The following is an 18,762-nucleotide window of genomic DNA, read 5'->3' on the forward strand; positions in this document are numbered from 1 at the left end:
TACCTCTTTCTGACTTAATGAAAACAGCTGCCCAGATCTGTACCAGGTAAATGTGTGTTTCATGATGAACCCCCATGAAGAAGTGATAAGTACAGCTTCCACTGAGTACTCAGAACTAAATCAGCATCTGTGATACGAGACCTACAGGAGATCACACACACTGAGCCCTGAGGACCTCTCTCACTGCCTGCTCCTCTGACGCTAAACACACAAATGTATATACTGTATGAAAGCAGGGATGAAAAAGACTTGGACCAACACCGCCCATTCCAAACTAAGCAGGCCTTACCCCTCCATGAAGTGTTACTGATGCCCTCTTACCGTAAGCACATGTTGACATCATAAGAGTACAAAAAGTAGATCTTTAAAAACGGCTGAATTAAAGATCATTCACTGAGAGAATACATTCTGTTATCAGATACAAGCTCTCAACATTCACAAACACACACACACACACACACACACACACACACACACACACACACACACACACACACACACACACACACACACACACACACACACACACACACACACACACACACACACACACACACACACACACACACACACATACACACACACACACACACACACACACACACACACACACACACACACACACACACACACACACACACACACAAACACACCATGTGTGGTTGCCATGCCATTCATTTCTATTTCTTAATAATTATTAGGGCTGACATTTTCCTTCCTTTTTATATGTGTTTATGTTGAGCTTAATTTGTTTAAATTAAATTAATTTCCTCTTAACTTTTAACATTATTGAATTGTATCACAACAATTAAAGAATATGTAGCCCATATTACTCTTATTACATCATATAATAAATATATATATTATATATACATATGGAATCGGAAGACCCGGACACTGCTACTCAGTCAGAGATGAATATAACTCCCTGCAGACGGCCTTGCTTTTTCATCAGTATGACTCCACACACCAAAACTTTTATATTCAGTCCCTGGGTTTTTTATAATTCAAAACAAATAGTATAAAATATATCATATATAGATGTTTCTTTCACATACAGGAGCTGCATGTGAGAGGGCCGTATGGATATCCTGTAAACGAGCAGTAAGCGTCTCCTCTTTAATCTGTTTCTGACGTGCTGGATGATCAGCTGAATTTGAGGAGATTCCAGTTTATGTTATCCACCTCTTCAGTTACTCTCAGCCACACATGACATCATGGAAAAGTTTGTAGGATCTAGGAGTGCAGAGGGAAATGCTGCGTTGCTCTCACTATCCTGAGAGTCCAGGGGGAAACATCAGTCTAAAAATACGACTTTAACTCATAGGATTCCTCGGATACTTTCACCTTCAGCCCTGTGATGCGAGTGGCAGCTAAGCCAGGCTGATTTGGGCTGTGGAGCTGAAGAGCAGGGATATTTCAGAACAGATTAATCCTCAGATGGATTCAATACAATGTTCAAACAATCTTGTTTTAGATGGCCAGGGTACTTTGTTTGCTAAGATGTGTGACTAGCATACTAACATCTTGAGCTGGTGTGTTAGAACCAGCACTGAGGTTGTCATTAAACATATCTAAACAATAATGTTGGTATAGAATTAAGATTGACTGTTTGTTGACTGATTATTTGTTGTTAAATTAAGGTGATACAACTTATTCCAAATGTTTCTTTCTTGTCCTTCAGAGTGAGTGTTCAGCCTCATCAGGTGCAGCCAACAGGAACTTTACAACCCCTTTCCTTTGGAACACCAAAGATAAATGGAGCTTCAATGATAACATACAAATATTTCAGACTACACCAGAGGTTGCTTCCATATCCCATGAAATGTATATCAACAAGGTAAACAATAGAATATAATGATAGCAATAAAAATAAAAATATAACGTTTCTTCAACAATCAATACCATGCATTCTTTTAAAGCTGTATGCATAGCCTTCATGTAGACATTGTTAAAAAATGTAAGACAGTAAATAAAATATTTTCACTGTAAATATTTTGTTGATTGTAAACAGATGAGGTTTTTTAAAAAAAAGTTGTATTGAGTGAGTTTAACAACACAAGAAGATCAGTTGTTCTCTTGGTACAATCAACTTTTGCTTCTTCAAAATCATAACCAACTTGAACTTTTCTGCATATTTAACATAGCCTTCCCCTGAAGACTCAATTTTGATCCTGTTGATTTCTCTGTAAAGAGTCCAAAAAAATATTGGTGAAATGTGGTTTGATCCAATCCACGTCTGCCAACAGATTGTGTTTGGTATATCGCTAGACGGAAGCCATGTGACATCAGTACAGAGCAGAGAGAGGAGCACACACACACACACACACACACACACACACACACACACACACACACACACACACACACACACACACACACACACACACTTGAAAAACTCTGAAGATGTACAACCTGGTAATCAACATCCAGCCAATCATGTGAGAGCTCATACGAGAGCACAGATTTCCAGAAACCTCTCTACCATATTTTGGATTTCAAAAGGAAAGCTTACCACCGAGCAGCGGCTTCTTCAGCATGGCCTCTCTGCTCTCCATAAGCTGTTCAGCATCTCCAGCAGCCGGAGCTGTCCTCTGCCCGGGACACTGTCTGTCCTCTGGACCGCTGACCAGGGCCTCACAGCCTCTCACAGGGTTCATGGCTTTACACTCCGCTTCCCGGCAGATATCACCTTGACTCCTTTTTCAAAAAGAACAAGAGCCAATGAGAGCACATACTCCTCGCACATCAAAGTAAGAGCACTTGAATCCGACCACTACCTCAGTCAGCTGCAGCAGTTTGAGAGTCAACATTAATTAAGTTTGAAAGTATGATAGACACGCAAACAGCAATCTGAATGTTTGCGTTTGAAAACTCCTTGGCTGCGCGGGGGCTGGAGGGGAGCCATGTTAATGTTTTCAGAAATCAATGCCAGTTCCACATTCTGTATTGTTTCTTTCCAGAGGTCCATCTCGGCTCAGGCACCAGCGCAGCGCATGTCTGTTTGTTTACACAGCTTTAAGCCCACTTTCAACGTGGAGGATGCATCCCTCCATCAGCCACCACTATGCTCCGCTGCTGCCAAATGATCAATTTACACAATTTACAAAGAGCAGAGCCTCGTCCATCCTGAGGAAGTTAACTCATCTCCTCGGTGAATTCAGTAGCTCAGAGAGCCCCCAAAAGGTGTCAATGTGAAAAATGAGCCTCTTACTCAGAACCTGGACAAGCACCGGGTTCTCTGCAGCCTGTCTCCATACAATCCATCAGTTCCTGAGGCCCGCAGCACAGGGCACCACAAACATACATTACTGTTTTCTTTAATAAGCTCTGTTTTGAGAGCTCCTCTTATGCTTACCCAACAATTAAACTCTCATAAATATATGTAATGGTTTATTAAAATAACACATGAAAAAAAAGCTCCTCTCATAACTTGGCTTATAATCAAGGCTGCAGTTTTACTGTAGAATATTTGCCACAAGAAAATAGCATTTTGGGATTAAACTGCAAAGAGTCATATTTGAGTACTTAGAACAAATACTAAGGGCATTCCGGGTCAATTAGGATCCAAGGAAGGCTTGCAGTGCAGAACAAATGAGATTGAATAATCCCACTTTGAGCCATCTGGTTCAGGTCCTTGTGAAAGACACCAACACACATCTCAAATATCCTGTCAATCAATGCCGGTCTTCACTCATTATTATTTCCACTTCTTCAGCCTCTCTTAATTTGCTTTTCAGGTATCTTAAATGTTATGACCCTTATCTGATGACGCATGAACGATACACTACAATATGCTAAACCTGGATGATTCAGTTGTTGCTGGGTTAAGTTTATTTTCAGCCCCAAAAAAACCTTCTCCCATCCGGCAGTAAAACAGTGGTTCGGGAACGAGTCCTGACTCCTGAATGAGTTATCATTTTACCACTTCCGGTTCCCTTGTCTCAAAGCCAACATTTTAAAAGTGTGTTTAGTTGTTACAGACCTTATTCAGGCTAAAGATATTCTCGTGTTTTGTACTACGACATCAAATATGTCAGTCCGAATGTCCGAAGCATCTACGTGTCATAAAAACAGCAGGCGCTAACATGTGACTAAATAAGACTAAACATCAATATGCCGAGCATTAGCCTCATTTAGCTCGGTGGTGGTGACATGTAGCCTTGCGACTGCCATACTTTTCCTTTATAGCCTAAAATCCCAATGGTTGTGACAGAGCTCTTGCAATGCTAGCTTCAGGGACGGTCTGTAAAAATATGTGATCATTGCCCCACCGTGTGGAGGCCAAAGCAGACAGACTTTGTATCTGCTGCTAATCCTGTGTGGCTTCAATATCTGCCAAGATGGTGGTTAACCCAAATTCTAACTCAAGGTTAAGGTGAATTCCATATCTTACACATTGTATATTGTTTAGTCCAAACCAGTAGAGAAGTTAACGTAGGCTGTTCCACTGTGTCCACAGAGCCAAGCTCATTTAGAACTTTATTTATTTAGAACTAGCTGTTTGAAGCATGTGTAACCGCCTAAAAGCCCCCGGTTATCAGGAACTAACTCTTTTATGTGGCATGTTGTAAAAGCTCAGAAAAGGATGCCCTGACAGTTTCCAGTGGCCTCTTCCAGGAAACAATATTGAAGACACTGCATCTGCTCAGACTATATCTTGACACAAAGATTATATGTTGAGTGGCTGAAGGAACAGAAAGGGGTGGCACTCTTTGCTGTACATAAAGCCAGGGCAAAAGATAACAAACGGTGCATTTTCCTCAGAAAGTGGACAACTGTTACAGTTATCATAGTGTGTTAAAGACCAGGGGAACGGGACTCCTCCATGGAGCATCAGGAGGAACCACTTTAATGAAGCCTTAACTGATGGGCCTGGCTTAAAAGCCCACCCAGACACAGATAGGGCCTCCTCTGGCAATTTATACCACAGTGACAACCCCCACAGGAATAGGTGGAGATAGGCAGAGGAAAACACTTCCTCAAAGACAAAGAGAGGACAGCGATGACTATGTTTCATATTAGCTCATACTATGATAAGTTATCAGTGAATCTGATTGTTTTACGACACAAGAGTGAAAAAGAGAATGCCCATTGAGAGAAAGGCTGGAAGTGTGGATGAAAGAGGGAGGAAAACAAGGCCGTCTTCAAAAGATCCAGGTTATGGTGTGATGCTATCTGAGGCTGTGTGGACTGGATGGTGGCCTGTATCTCTGTGTCAACACAATAAGAGCCAAGACACGTGGCACTTGGAGCTCCATCAAGATGAGCTGATAGCAGTCTGTCGGCTTATTGATTGCTTCAGCTGGGCCAACTACTTTATTATTATCTCCATAATGAGCAGCTCCAGAGACAGCCACTCGCCTCGGGACGTTTATGACTCCGACCCTATCCTCGGCATGGTGGGATGCTAATCTTTATTACCTGGCACTTTTGGAGTTATTGCTCACAGAACCTGCTTGTGTGATGTCACACTTCAAGACGCCTTGTTATAGATTGTAAACTTAACTTTTTAACAAGTGATAAAGTGTTGAAGCCTTTAAAGTTAAAAGAAAGAAAAAAAGAGAAGAGTTAAAATAGTCAGCAATAACTATTGTTTTTCCTTCCTGAAGCAGTGTGAACTGCAATGCTTATTCGTTTTGCCTTTTTCCTTATCAATTGTTCAATGATCGTTGTGGGGCAGAACCGTCGGATTTAATTTCAAAATAAAAGCTCATACTTGGTAAAGTTTTTCGATATCATGGGAATAAATGGAGAGGATGTGTAGGGCCTTTTGAGACAGGCTTTCATGTCCTCCCAGACCATTCATTGATTAGAAGTTTAGAAGAACAAATTAAACCATGTGAGAAGACAGGGAATGAGGAAATGTGGAGAAATGAGAAGTCCTTCCTCTCCTCTGAAGGGACGACTGTTTCTGATCACATCTGATACATACCCATCCTGTTACTATCATATTCATACTGCTATCTATCCTTTTTCTTTTGCATATTTATATATTTATACACCCTGTTTATATATCCTATTTATTTTTATTTTTATTATGCACTTTTATTCTGAGACAGGAATTTTTAAATGTATTTTTAATATATATTTTTAAAGTTTCTTATGGTAGTACTGATTTTATATGTGTGTTTGTATGTATAGTTTTTTAAAAAGATATTTATCTGTCAGTCTTTTTAACAGCTACAGAGGTTTGAGCCTGTCTGCATCCATGGGAACTGTGCCGTCAATCGTCCAAGCACCAAAGGAACGTCTTTCTGTAATTCTCCTAGTGGAAGATGGCAACACTTGTTAGCAGGAGGAAAGCTGGTGTACTTTCTATTGTAGTTTACTTATTTCACTAACAAAACCATTAAGCAATATAATTGTGGCTTTCAGGAGCAGCTTTTGTTTTATTTGACCAAATAAATACGGACTGCTGTTTTTGGTGATAATAGTGCACTTTCTATTACTTGGTTTTTGTTTGTGGAGCACTTTTAGCATGTCCTGAATCTCTCCTTCAGTCCTGGTCATTTTTCAATGATAGATTATTCATTTAAAAGAGGACGTCTGGGGGCTTGTCGGGGACCACCAGCTGAGCTGAAGCTCAGCCAAATTCATGGGAGGCTTCGTGGCCTTTCATATTTACCCTGGGCTCAGTCCAGCATCTCCAAATGTTGTCTGTAGATTTATGTTGGTAGTATGGGGGTCCTCCCTCTCAGTGGTGTTAGTGGTGTTCATGGCTGCTGCCTGCACTCACAGGACAGACAATAATCTCCAGTAAATGTCGAACTGCATCCTCCTGTCTCCTGCAGCTGTGATCCAGCAGCGTGAACACAGAGCCTGTATCTGCGGAGGTGAGACACTGTGTTTGAATGAGACCCCCCTCAGCAGGGCAGAGGTATGCTTTATACTTCTGCCTGCAGCTCTAATGCTCTGCTCGACCTGGGCCTTCCACACACCGCTCTTTAAACAGGTGGTGTTTCTGGATTTGTTTGAAACTGAAAAGACGTGATAGGAATGAAAAAGAAATCAGCTCTATGTACATGGCGCTTCACTTTAGACAAGTTGTTATTAAATGATTTTTTAACAGAGGATTTGGCAAGATTTAGACCTTTTGCCATTCTATAATAAACAATGGCATGGTCATAATGAAAATATTTACTTAATTCTCTAAAGTGACTTATTGCAACTTAGGCCACTAAACAGAGTGTCATGAGTGTTATGGCGTCAGGTGCCACAGTCTGTTTAAATACTGCTTGTACACTTGTTTATAGGAAAACCCCATCTGGCTTCAGCCAGCAGTCAGACACACTGGTGACCCCTAGGATTTTTCAAATGGAAAATCTAACAGGACTGTTTGCTAAGCAGGGGGAGAGCTGTACGGCAGTCAACTGTCAAGTGACAGACAAGACAGCGCAGTAAAAGACTGCAGGCTCCACAGGCCGGCCGCCTCAGCCTGTAAACACAGAGCCGGCTTTACAAGAACTACCCAAAGATCCCAGTGGTCTATTTTTCAGCCCCTATTTACAGGATTTATAAATGATAACAGTGTTATAGTGCTGTGCCAACTTAAAAATTCAGGTAGGTCATAACTGCAGGAAATAAGCTTAAACACACACCAACAACAAGTAAATAACATTTTAAAATCTGAAACCCTTCAAAATAGACATAAAGATTCTTGGATTTATAACAGGATTTGGGGTTATTGAGCTTTTTCATTTCAGGCCCAACATGTTTTGTTATTTTGACCTATTTTATGAGCGGTGTGGTTTTGTCTGGAGGCCTGAGCGCAGCAGGCGCAGACACCCAGCGGCTGGGACTGAAGGCAGAACACTGGAGAAAGTTGAAAGGTCAGATGTTTCAAATAAACAAGAAATGGCTATAGCCATCTTTACTGCTGCACATTGTGAGAGAATGCTAGAGTGTAATGTCACTTTTAAAAACAACCGTTTTAATATATTTGTATTAACTTCTATACAGCAGGACGACAGTACAGCAGTAGGAATGGTGTTGAGGATGATTGGGGATGAATTGGGATCATTGCAAAACAGCTACAGATGTAATTAATATCATCATCACATGTGCAGTGATTATTAGGGACATGCTGCTGATCCCTGGGTATGAAAGTCAGGCGTTATGGTGTGTTGTTACAGTAACATTTCATATGTTGGATCCATTAGCTGCAGTCCAGTGTCATCTGGAGTCTGACAAACAGTCCATCCACTACATCCTTTCTCATTTAAGGAAGGATCTGCTCATTGGTGTGAAAAGGGGGACGTCTCCATTCATTGATGTCAAGTCAGAGTGCAGTTTTGTTCTGATGAGTTTAGTCATCAGAATCCTGGGAGTGTGCCATCACAGGAAGGGGACTCCCAGTGGGATGGTACTGCATTACGATTAAGATTTATAGTCAAATATATTATAAGACAATGGAAAACCAACAATAACTGTAGCACAACGTTTTACATTATGCTAAGAAGAGCAGTTCTGTTTAGCTAGGATCACCCATTATCAGGCAGAAAGTATTGTAAAAAAAATACTTTAATCAGGAATTGATGGAGCAGTAACGTTGTGGATGGGGAGCAGAAACAAGCCTCGAACTAATGAGAAACAGTTCAGCTTCAAAGCCCCGCCAGACGGTTCTCAAACCAAGGATATATGAATGGACTGTCGGTGTGAACAGAATTATCTCAGGGGAAAGTCTGGTCCTAAAACAAAGCTGATGCAGAGAGCCCCTCCTGTAAATGACATATCAGTTACCATTCCTGGTTAGAAGGGGTGGGCGTGATGCTGTGAACGTCACAGGATCCCACTCTTGGTAAGTGTTGGGAGTTTCGAGCGATGCTAGTGGACCTCTTGATTTGAGAACAATAAAGTATTGAGACTTGCTGCACTGCAACCTGGATGCTGATAAAAGTATTAAAAACATTTAGAATTCATAAAGAATGTGCCAATTAATTTGAAATGAATCCCAAGTTAACTATGGACAATCATGTGATTAACGGTGATTACATATTGTTTTCTGACAGCTCTGGTTCTTGTCTATTGCTTCAAAGGTCTTTGTTGCAAGTCACATTCCATTTTGTATCGTTTATGTGAAGAATTGTCCAAATGATAAAGTGATTTGTTAACAGCATATTGTACACTCCACTTCAAGATTAAGACTGATAACTTATGTTTATTTTCACTTAAAAATGCGTGGCTCCAACACATCTTCCAAACGTCCGATGGCTGCAGATGTTGGTGAACGCAAAGCTGAGCGAGAGAGGGTAAGTGAGGAGCTGCCGTCAGTCGACATGTTTCTGCACTTGTCAATGCAGCTGGACTCTAGTATTCCCCTCCTGTTTAGCTTCACTGCTTTAATCCACATCAATCACATGAGGAACGGAGCCTCAGGCGTTTCATCAACACTTTTGCAGTGAAAACAGATACAAACATTCAACAGAAGTAAACTGGAATAGTGCGTAGGGTCTTGTCTTGTCTGGTTGCATATGCCAAGATATATTAAGATATTCCCGAGAAGAAGATCTGTTAATATTTTACTCTTCTCCAGATGTGTCCAGAGTGTTACAAAAACACGGTTTCTATGAATCCATTATTTTCCAATCTTGCTCCCCAAAGTCTTTACAACGCAGTGAAGATGTTGCAATTATTTTATCTTTTTATATATCTCTTTTTTAATGTTTCTCGAAAGGTCTGGTCCTTCCGTTCTGCTCATTTCTTTGGACTGCCTTTTTTTTTCACAGTCAAAACTAAATTACACCACCGCAAAAAACACCTTCACACACACACTCATACAAGCTGTTGACAAGGTGTTACCTGCACAGGTGAATTATAACACACACACACACACACTGCAGGGGCCGGGGACATCCTGTATCCACCTCCTGCAGGAGCCTCCATCAGCACCACTGGAGCTGCAGAGGAGGTGGGGGGTCTGTGTACGTCGCCGCCATTCGATTTCCGTTCTGAGATAGGAAATCCAAAATCGGAAAACGACTCGTTTCCCGATTTTCGTTTTGGAAATAAGAAAATGAAAAACGGAAAACGAATCGATATCCATTATCTGATTGTCTTTGCTGAGTTTATGAATGGAATTAGGGAATATGATCACCTGGGTCGTTTTTTCATTCCCGATTTGGCATTAAGGTATTTCATCCGCAAATTTACATATTCACATAAATGTACTATGAGCCTCCCTCACCTCTTCGAAATTACATATCAAGAAGCTTACGTTGTTCAAAATCTGTCGTCCTGTTTGCTAGAAAAAATAATATTTAGTAGGACATAGCCGTAAGGGGATGGAATTAGGGGACAGGCGGGAAAAGGTTACTTTCCGATACATATTAGTACCTAGGCTATACCGGACTAGCCTGGCTCCGCCCTCCTACGTATTTCCGCTCATGAGAATTGAACGGAAGTACGTAGGAGGGCGGAGCCAGGCTAGTACCAGACACGGGCCCTGTCTTGATTCGCACACTTCTGCCCTTCGGACACTGACTTTGGGGGCTTAGGGCGTTCACACTGGCAAAATCGGCAGAGTTCAGCGCACTAAAAGTACCCGGATGGTGCCCCTCAGATGGAAAAAAATTGAGTGTGAAACGATGGACACTTCGCACACCTCACGGGCGCCATCTTGGCTACGTAGCGGAAGAGGAGGAGCCATTTCGGGATCATGCGTGTATGCTAAATGTTTACGCACATTCCCCCTCCCTCCCCTCAAAATGTCAAATTTGCATACCAGCTCGAGTTCAGCAAGTAAACGCAGTATCCTCCCACGATTGCGGAGACGGTGAAGTTTCCACATGGGGTGGAGAAAGGGGTAGACCAAGGAGAGAAAAATCACCAAAACCACACTCATTTTTAATTTTTGCTCATGTAGGTTTGTTTACAAATGTAGTTTATTTTTGCTAATGTTTCGCGGGTTTAGAGTCGCAAGCAGATTTGCGTTCGTCACTTCCGCCAGGTGCTTAACGTTAAGTGCTGTCCCGAATCGAACACTTATCAGCGAAGGTGCGCACCACAGATGTCAGTGCTCTGCAATGCAGGACCCTGAACCTCAGTGCACTGTCTGAAGTGTCCGGTTCGAGACATAGCCACGGTTAATAAAGCACATCAAGGATCTTTGGCTATACTTTGAAACTGAACTTTAAGCTGTGGTTATGAACTTCCTCTTGAACAATTCCATGATTTCATTGCTAATGAAATAACCCTATCCTGTAAGTCCTGTAGTGGCATTGCCGGACAACTTGCGTCAACTTTCGGAAATCAGAGGGGATTTTCTGAAAGAAATGTTCAGCGGTGGTGCGCAGAACAGGGGCTAGCGGCGAGGGACTTTTGCCCGGACAGCCGCCTCGCGTATGAGGTTGCAAGAGGCATTGAAGAGGTAGGCCTACATTTTTTTTACTAGAGTGTCGAGACAAATGTATAGCGGAGAGGAGAAATACTGTACTGTGACATAGGCCTATCTATTCATTTCTTATAAAAATGTCTTATAACGGGACAAACACCTGCGAAGTAGATCTGGTGACCGGTAGCCTAGGCTATTCACCCTATTACGCCCCGCCCATTTTTAACGGCTTTTTTCTTCCGCTTTGTGTATGATCTTCCGGTCAGCTAGTTCCGGTTAGCTAGTGTAACCTAACCTTTAGTGTGACCTTTAAGATGGATGTTACCTGGGCAGAGACAAGCGATGCTGTTCGTAGTAGTGGAGGTGAAATTTTACAACACCCTAGTCAAATAAAAGAGTGGATGGACGACATGAGGAGATGGCCCCCTGTGATGTACGGCGATATTTTCAATCATATGGTTTTATCTGTAGGCGTAGACGGGGCTTCGATGAAAAACTTTAAAAGCACCGAAGCATACCAGTACCTGCACAGCGGGTCGGTCGCGTCCTGCTTCATAAAGTCGATGATACAAAGTTATTTTTAAAAGCCAACGTAAGCCCAAGCCAGGCCAGCTCTCTAGGTCACAACGCTTGGGTTTTGGTAACAACGGAGGGAGTTGTGGAGACAACAGGATGCTCCTGTATTGCCGGCCTGGGAAGATCCTGCAGTCACGCCGCTGCAATTTTGTGGAAGGTAAGTAAGGCAGCGCTATGTTGATGTGTGTAATGTTGTGAGTTGTAGTACTTAAGCTGTCATATCCTTAATCCTGCTTTCCTTGTACTATTACGACATTTAAAGCGAGCATAGATATAAGTTTACATCATGCAGTTCAGTTAAACTTACGTTAACGTTATGGCAGCGTTAGACAACTTCTAGCCGTTCTTATTTTTGTTCTCCAGTGTCAGAGAACAACATTACCAAACACATTCATATCTAGAACACAATGAGAGGTCGGCCTTGTGTAACTTTACCATATTGTTATGTAACGTTAGGACACGTAAACATTTAGGCCTATAGCTTAACGTTAGGCCGTCTGCCCCTTTCTCCTAACGTTACTTCTCATGTTCACCATAGGCCTAGTTGGCTATCTGACGTTACTTTCTTACTGTAGCCGCCTGTGGTGTACCTAGGCTACTGTTAGTAGTCCTTTGTACCACAGACAGAGAACAATACGTTATATTACCTTGTCATTATTATTATATTACATTATCGGTCATGCATTGATCCTCCCACTGCGTTCCGATGTCGCGATGTCCATCACCCTCCGGCTCGAGCTCAGGCTCAGCCTCAGCAGCATTGCTGGTTGATGCCTCTATGAAAATAATGACTCAGTTAAAACTAAGATGTATCCGTGTTGTCATGGCTTAACTAAGGTTAACACTATTTTGAAAACATTTACTCCTAAACTACAATCGTTTAAAACTGTGTTGACAAGCAGTCGGTAACAGAATGTTACCACAGCTACTAACTCGCGTTATGGCAAAGTATGTTCTGAGAACTTACCTGATTGCCTAACAAGCTGTCGTCGCGGACGTCGCACCGGAGCTTCATACCCAAGCCATTTCTCAGGATACGGGTGTTGGGTAGTAGGTCTACCATCCACAAAATGAAACGAACAGACATAGGGTCTTTTTGGAGTTTTTTTTAAGTGAAGTGCCCTCAGCCAAAGACGCCGGTCTTCCTCAACGCTAGGAGGCGGATATAGATGAAACGATGGCCCACAGCATTCAATTCGCTTCTTCCCGTGAGTAAAACACTCTTGCTGAAGAGACAATCTTCTTTTTCTCCAATTGTTATGGCAACCACGGACTGCACAAATTATACTCGTCATTTTACCTGACTTCTTTTTGCCCTTGCTTTTAATGTTAGCGAACGCCTCAGCTGTTCCACCGGAAGTACTAGCACAAAATAAACAAGATGGCTCCGCCCTTGTAACCATGGAGAATAGGGTGAATAGAGAATGTGAAGTTAGGTTGCCTATTAACAATGTTCATTGTTTGGACGGGAGATTGACGGAGAAGGGAAGAGATGGAGAAGGGGAAAGTGAAAGAAAACGGACCGTACTGGGAGAAATTAAATGTCAAAGCCAAGCAACGGTATTTGGACATAGAAACACATTGTTACTAGGCAACGTAACTTCACATTCTATAGGCTACCCTATTATAACGCCTACAGATGAAAGGAAAACGGAGGTTAATGAGAGGACGTTAGTATGTTGATGTTTATTTACCTAGCCTAGTCTACAGAACTATGGGCAAGAGGAGGTATCCACTATAACACTAATAAACCCACTACTAGCAAATCTAGCCCACTATATTGACCCCTTCATTGTTTGTACACAAAGAGAGCTGAGGGACGTTGCGCAGGCTGCATGGGGTCAGAATAATAGTTCTGCTCATAGACCTGCATGTAACACTGTCTAAGTAATACACTATCACTGCCAACCCCACTGCTTAATAAATTAGTCTTAACTAATGGCGATTGTCTGCCCTATCCTGGGACGATAACAGAATGGGTAGATACAACATTAGCAAGTGGCAAAAATTATATTACCTCCATATAGCCTAGGCTGGCATGCTACTATGTTTGATTGAGAAGCCCTGTATATTTAGCACTAGCCTACTGGTGGAAAAAAATATGTGCCTGCAGATCGCTAGACAGACAGGTACAATTTTGTAGCCTAGTCTGTGGACATGTTCAGTATATAGCAATATAGGCGACAACTTTGCATACTAAAAGCAGAGGTTTTGCATGCGTTAAATATATGCACCTTTAATAAGTAGCCTAATAATAACAATAATAATTAAAAAACTTCCTTCAGAACGGACCATCCTTTGGAAGGAAGCTGATGACCGGCTACCTCTCAACAAAGGGGGTCAAGGCTTCGGAGGGCAGAGTGGGAAGAGTGTTGCGGGACACCCATCAGCCTTACCATGCCGCAAGACAAACAGTAAGCCAAATGGAATTTCTTCTTGCACTTAATATGCACTCACCCATGCACATTGTAGGCCTCGACTGCATTGTTCTTGTGACATTGACAATAGCCAATTTGAACTTTGGCTGATTGTCTTGACCATGTCTAAATGCAAAAAATGCACTGAAGTTGCTGGCAAGTGAATGACTGATTAGATATTTGAATTAAGGAGTAATTCAACAGCTGTCCCTTTTTTCTTAGGTGAGTGTATACTCCAGAGATGCATAGCTTTCAGAAAAAATATAGTGAGAATTTGCCCCCCCCAAGTGAAAGTGACGACCCCATGTGGCTCATGGACTAATATACTTGAACTTCCCTAGAACTCCAGGAACCTAAACCCCGCCATACCACGCAGAATATATGGGACACAAGATGCACATGGACCAAAATGAAAAGTTGGTCATGTTTGGTGTGACCCATGTCATGGCAATTGACGGGTACAGCAAGAAGGTGGTGGGACACTGCACCATGCCTGTGAAAAACAACCTACGCATCTACGAGGAAGTGTACAGGTAAAGAATTTTACTATAAATATTTTGCCAGTGTCAGAGTATTTCTCAGCATGATGGGTGTTGCTTAGTGTTCCTCTGTTAACTGTCCTCAGACCTGCTGTAATTTCTTATGGCATGTGGGACCAAGTCCGAGTGGATTGTGGACAGGAGTTTTTTCTGACCCTGTGCGTTCAGGAGAAGCTGGCTGCCTAACGATACAATCAGGACAGGCAGCCATATCTGCAAACTCCCTCTACAAGAGTAAAATACACATTTATATGAAAAGATAATCAATAACCAATAATCATTTCTCATTTGTGACGATGGTTGTAAATTGAACTTGTGGACCTTTCATAACAGAATCATGTCATCGAGCGCATGTGGGTGGAGATTAATGAGAGGGTCAATTATCCCCTCAAGAGAGCCCTCATCCAGATGACAGACAATGAGGAGCTTGACATGGAGGACAACCTCACAAGGTATTGTGTCTCCAGCCTTACCTGTCAGATGGCCAGAATTGGCATGGAGAATGTAGTCAATACATGGAATGCCCACAGAATCCCTGGTATGATTTAGCCTTGAAACTTCATGTGAATCTACACTGTATTGGTTGCACTACAATGTTTAACTTTTTATCTATTATGTAGCCTACAATGATGCATTTTCCTTTTGCATACAGGAAAGGGGATTCCAAACCAGCTCTGTGGGCAAGGGTACCCAGCTAAAATTCACCAGAACTTCTTCCTCTTGGTGAGGTGGCTGCCAACCTCTATGATGAAAAAGTGGGAGCGTCACTTACGCAGGAGTCGCATTTCGCTACAGACTCCTTCCCCAACATTGAAGACCAGCAACGGACTGAGCATGAGTTCTGCTCACATTTGGCAGACCTGCGGGCTATTCGCCAGCAAGTGGTGAACGAAAACTTTGCTTCCTTTCAGGGTGCAGTACGATGTCTGATAGACATCACGAGGCGAAGTGTAGTGTAGGTGAATAAAAAGGTATCACTCTCACCTTTTCTTGTGTGTGCATTTGTCAACAAAGTAGATAACACGCGTTTTTGCCCAATAGGCTACATTAGTACAGCAACAGGAGCAAAAGGTGGAAATAACCAGCGCCGACCAAGTCTAATCAAGGTTTTATTAACACAAAAAAACTGACTACCGTAATTTCCAGACTATTAAGCGCACCTGAATATAAGCCGCACCCACTGAATTTTAAAAAAATATGTATTTTGTACATAAATAAGCCGCACATGTCTATAAGCCGCAGGTGCCTACCGGTACATTGAAACAAATGAACTTTACACAGGCTTTAACGAAACACGGCTTGTAACAAAAATAAATAGGCTTTAACGAAACACGGCTTGTAACAGAAATGTAAAAAATAGCAGTAAACAGTAGCCTACCAAGAAAGTCATTGGTCACTATCTTCCTCCTCCTGTGCACTGAAACCACTGAAGTCATCTCCTTCGGTGTCGGGAGTTGAATAGCCTCAGAATTGCTTCATCCGATGTTGGATCGTCTTCATTGTCGCTCTCGTCACTTTCATCCGGAGGCAAATTCCCCGCTGAGCTCATGCTGCCCTCTTCAACATGCAGCAGTCCAGCCTTTCGAAACACGTTGATGATAGTGGATTTTTTTATAATGCTCCACGCTGTCAGGACCCACTGGCAGACTTGACCATAAGTTGCTCTTCGCCTGCGGCCCGTTTTAGTGAAGGATTTCTCCCCACTTGTCATCCAAGCCTCCCACTGAACACGGAGCGCCACCTTAAATGCACGATTCATACTGATGTCGAGTGGCTGCAAATACTTTGTTGTGCCCCCAGGAATCACAGAGTTTGTCCTCTTGGTGGCTTCTTTCACAGAATCTGTTATGTGGGCCCTCATGCTGTCCAACACGAGCAAAGCCTTGTTCTTGTGAAAGAATCCTCCCGGTCGCTTGCCGTAACACTCCGTATGCCATTCATGCATTAGGCCTTCCGTCATCCATCCTTTCTTGTTGACTTTCACAACAATTCCTCTCGAGAATTTTTCTTTTGGCATCGTCATGCGTTTAAAAATCAACATCGGTGGAAGCTTTTCTCCTGATGCCGTGCAGCTCAGAACACAGGTGAAGTGCGTTTTTTCATGCCCAGTTGTTTTCAGCGTGACTGATGATTCGCTTCAACTTGAAAGCTGCATCATATGCATTTCTCCGTGTCTTTGCCATGATGAGGGTGACAAAATGACTACCGTAATCAGAATGATGGGAAGTTTGAGCACGCTCGATTTACGTCACATTATGTGACGGTGCTCAGTTTTTTGTCTATTTCTTTTCAAAATCCCATTTTGGCGGCATGAAGCTTGTGAAAGCGGGAAAAATCCATAAATTAGACGCGTCATTGTATAAGCCGCGAGGTTCAAAGCGTGGGAAAAAAGTAGCGGCTTATAGTCCGGAAATTACGGTAATAACAAACAACTAATAACAAAACTAATAAAAAAATCTAATCAAAGTGTTTAAAAAAAGACAACATCTCAGTCAGGCCTGTGACTGGATGGACTTTGTCGGCGAAACTGATTGCCCGACACTTGAGGCAGGTGTCTGCTGTTTCACACCACTGGTCGATGCAGGTCCTGCACCCCACCAAGCACCCACAGCAGGTGGCAAACACTGGGTCCTCCATTACAGCTGCAGGGGTTTAGAAAAGGATTTGTACATTAAAAAGTGCCCAAAGAGGGGGTGTGACTATACATACAGTCAGGGTGCGAACTGGAGGGGAGCAGGGGGAGCTATAGCTCCCCTAGTGGTGACATGAGCTCCCCTGGGAACATGGTTTGCAAAATTTTAGGGGAGCTCTCTAAAATATTGATATGATGACCAAATAAATGCCATTTTGGGTAATGTTTTTTTCAAAGGTGTAAAATAAGTGAAATAAAATTCTATTCATAGTTGTCAGGCTGTATGACGTCAAAATGCCCAGTTGGCGGGCAAGAAAGGCATTCGATAGCTGTCTAGTTCTACCACCGGAATTTACCTAGGATCACCGATTACCTTTCATTCAAAATCAATGAATATCTCTACCTTAATGTGTTCTGACTGAGTAATACAATGCAAGACAGTTGTTGTTCGGTTGGTTGTTCAAATCGGCGAGGAGACAAGCCAGGACTAGGCATATCAGCAGCAGAAAAAAAACCAGGTTGTGGTTACAGTCAATAAGACGTGACCCCTGCCTTCGGAGATGCCATCAAAGTTTGGCAGCCCTCAAAGTATACACGTGAATAGTTGAATTTGCAAATAATTATTTTCTTACAAATCAGCCCTCTGTCTCAAAACAAGCTTCAGCAGCTAACTGGTAAAGTGTAGGCTGAACTAGGTTAGCCTACTGTTATCCTGGGAAAGCATAGCATCCTCTGAGCTAGATAACTCTCACCCGCAATTTGCGATATTCAGCCAGTCTATGAAACTACACGATTCATAACACGGTGACGGTGGTTTAAGTATTTTAATTACATAAGGTGAACTTACCATTTGATAAAACGATCACTGCAAAGACACATACTTTGAGGGTTGTTTTGACTTTGGAAGCTTTTCTGGGGTAGGAGCATCGTCTGAGTTTTCTTTATCTGCTGGTAGCCTATGCGATAAAAACATCGTCCGGACTTGTCTCTTAGCCGATTTGAACAATCAACCGAGCAACAACTGTCTTGCATTGTACTACCTTATTCAGACAATGTTAAGCAAAGAGATATTAAGTGATTTTGAATGAAAGGTAATCGGTTCGTTAATTCCAGTGGCTGACAGCTGTGGAAAGCTTTTCTTGCACTCCAACGTGCATTCTGACGTCACGTGAAAACTATCAATTTAGAGTTTATGATTCATGAAAAAAGTGTCGCCTGCTTGCCGCTGTTTGCAGCTCCGCCCACTACCAATTCACTCACGTGATC

General features: G+C 42.4%; 1 pseudogene; it reads left to right on the forward strand.

The window, feature by feature from the left end:
• The first annotated feature begins 9,176 nt into the window (after positions 1-9,176).
• On the forward strand, positions 9,177-15,823 carry LOC134871141 (uncharacterized; annotated as a pseudogene).
• The last annotated feature ends 2,939 nt before the right edge of the window (positions 15,824-18,762 follow it).

This window comes from Eleginops maclovinus, chromosome 10 (genome assembly GCF_036324505.1).
Source record: "Eleginops maclovinus isolate JMC-PN-2008 ecotype Puerto Natales chromosome 10, JC_Emac_rtc_rv5, whole genome shotgun sequence".
In the NCBI taxonomy this organism is placed as follows: Eukaryota; Metazoa; Chordata; class Actinopteri; order Perciformes; family Eleginopidae; genus Eleginops; species Eleginops maclovinus.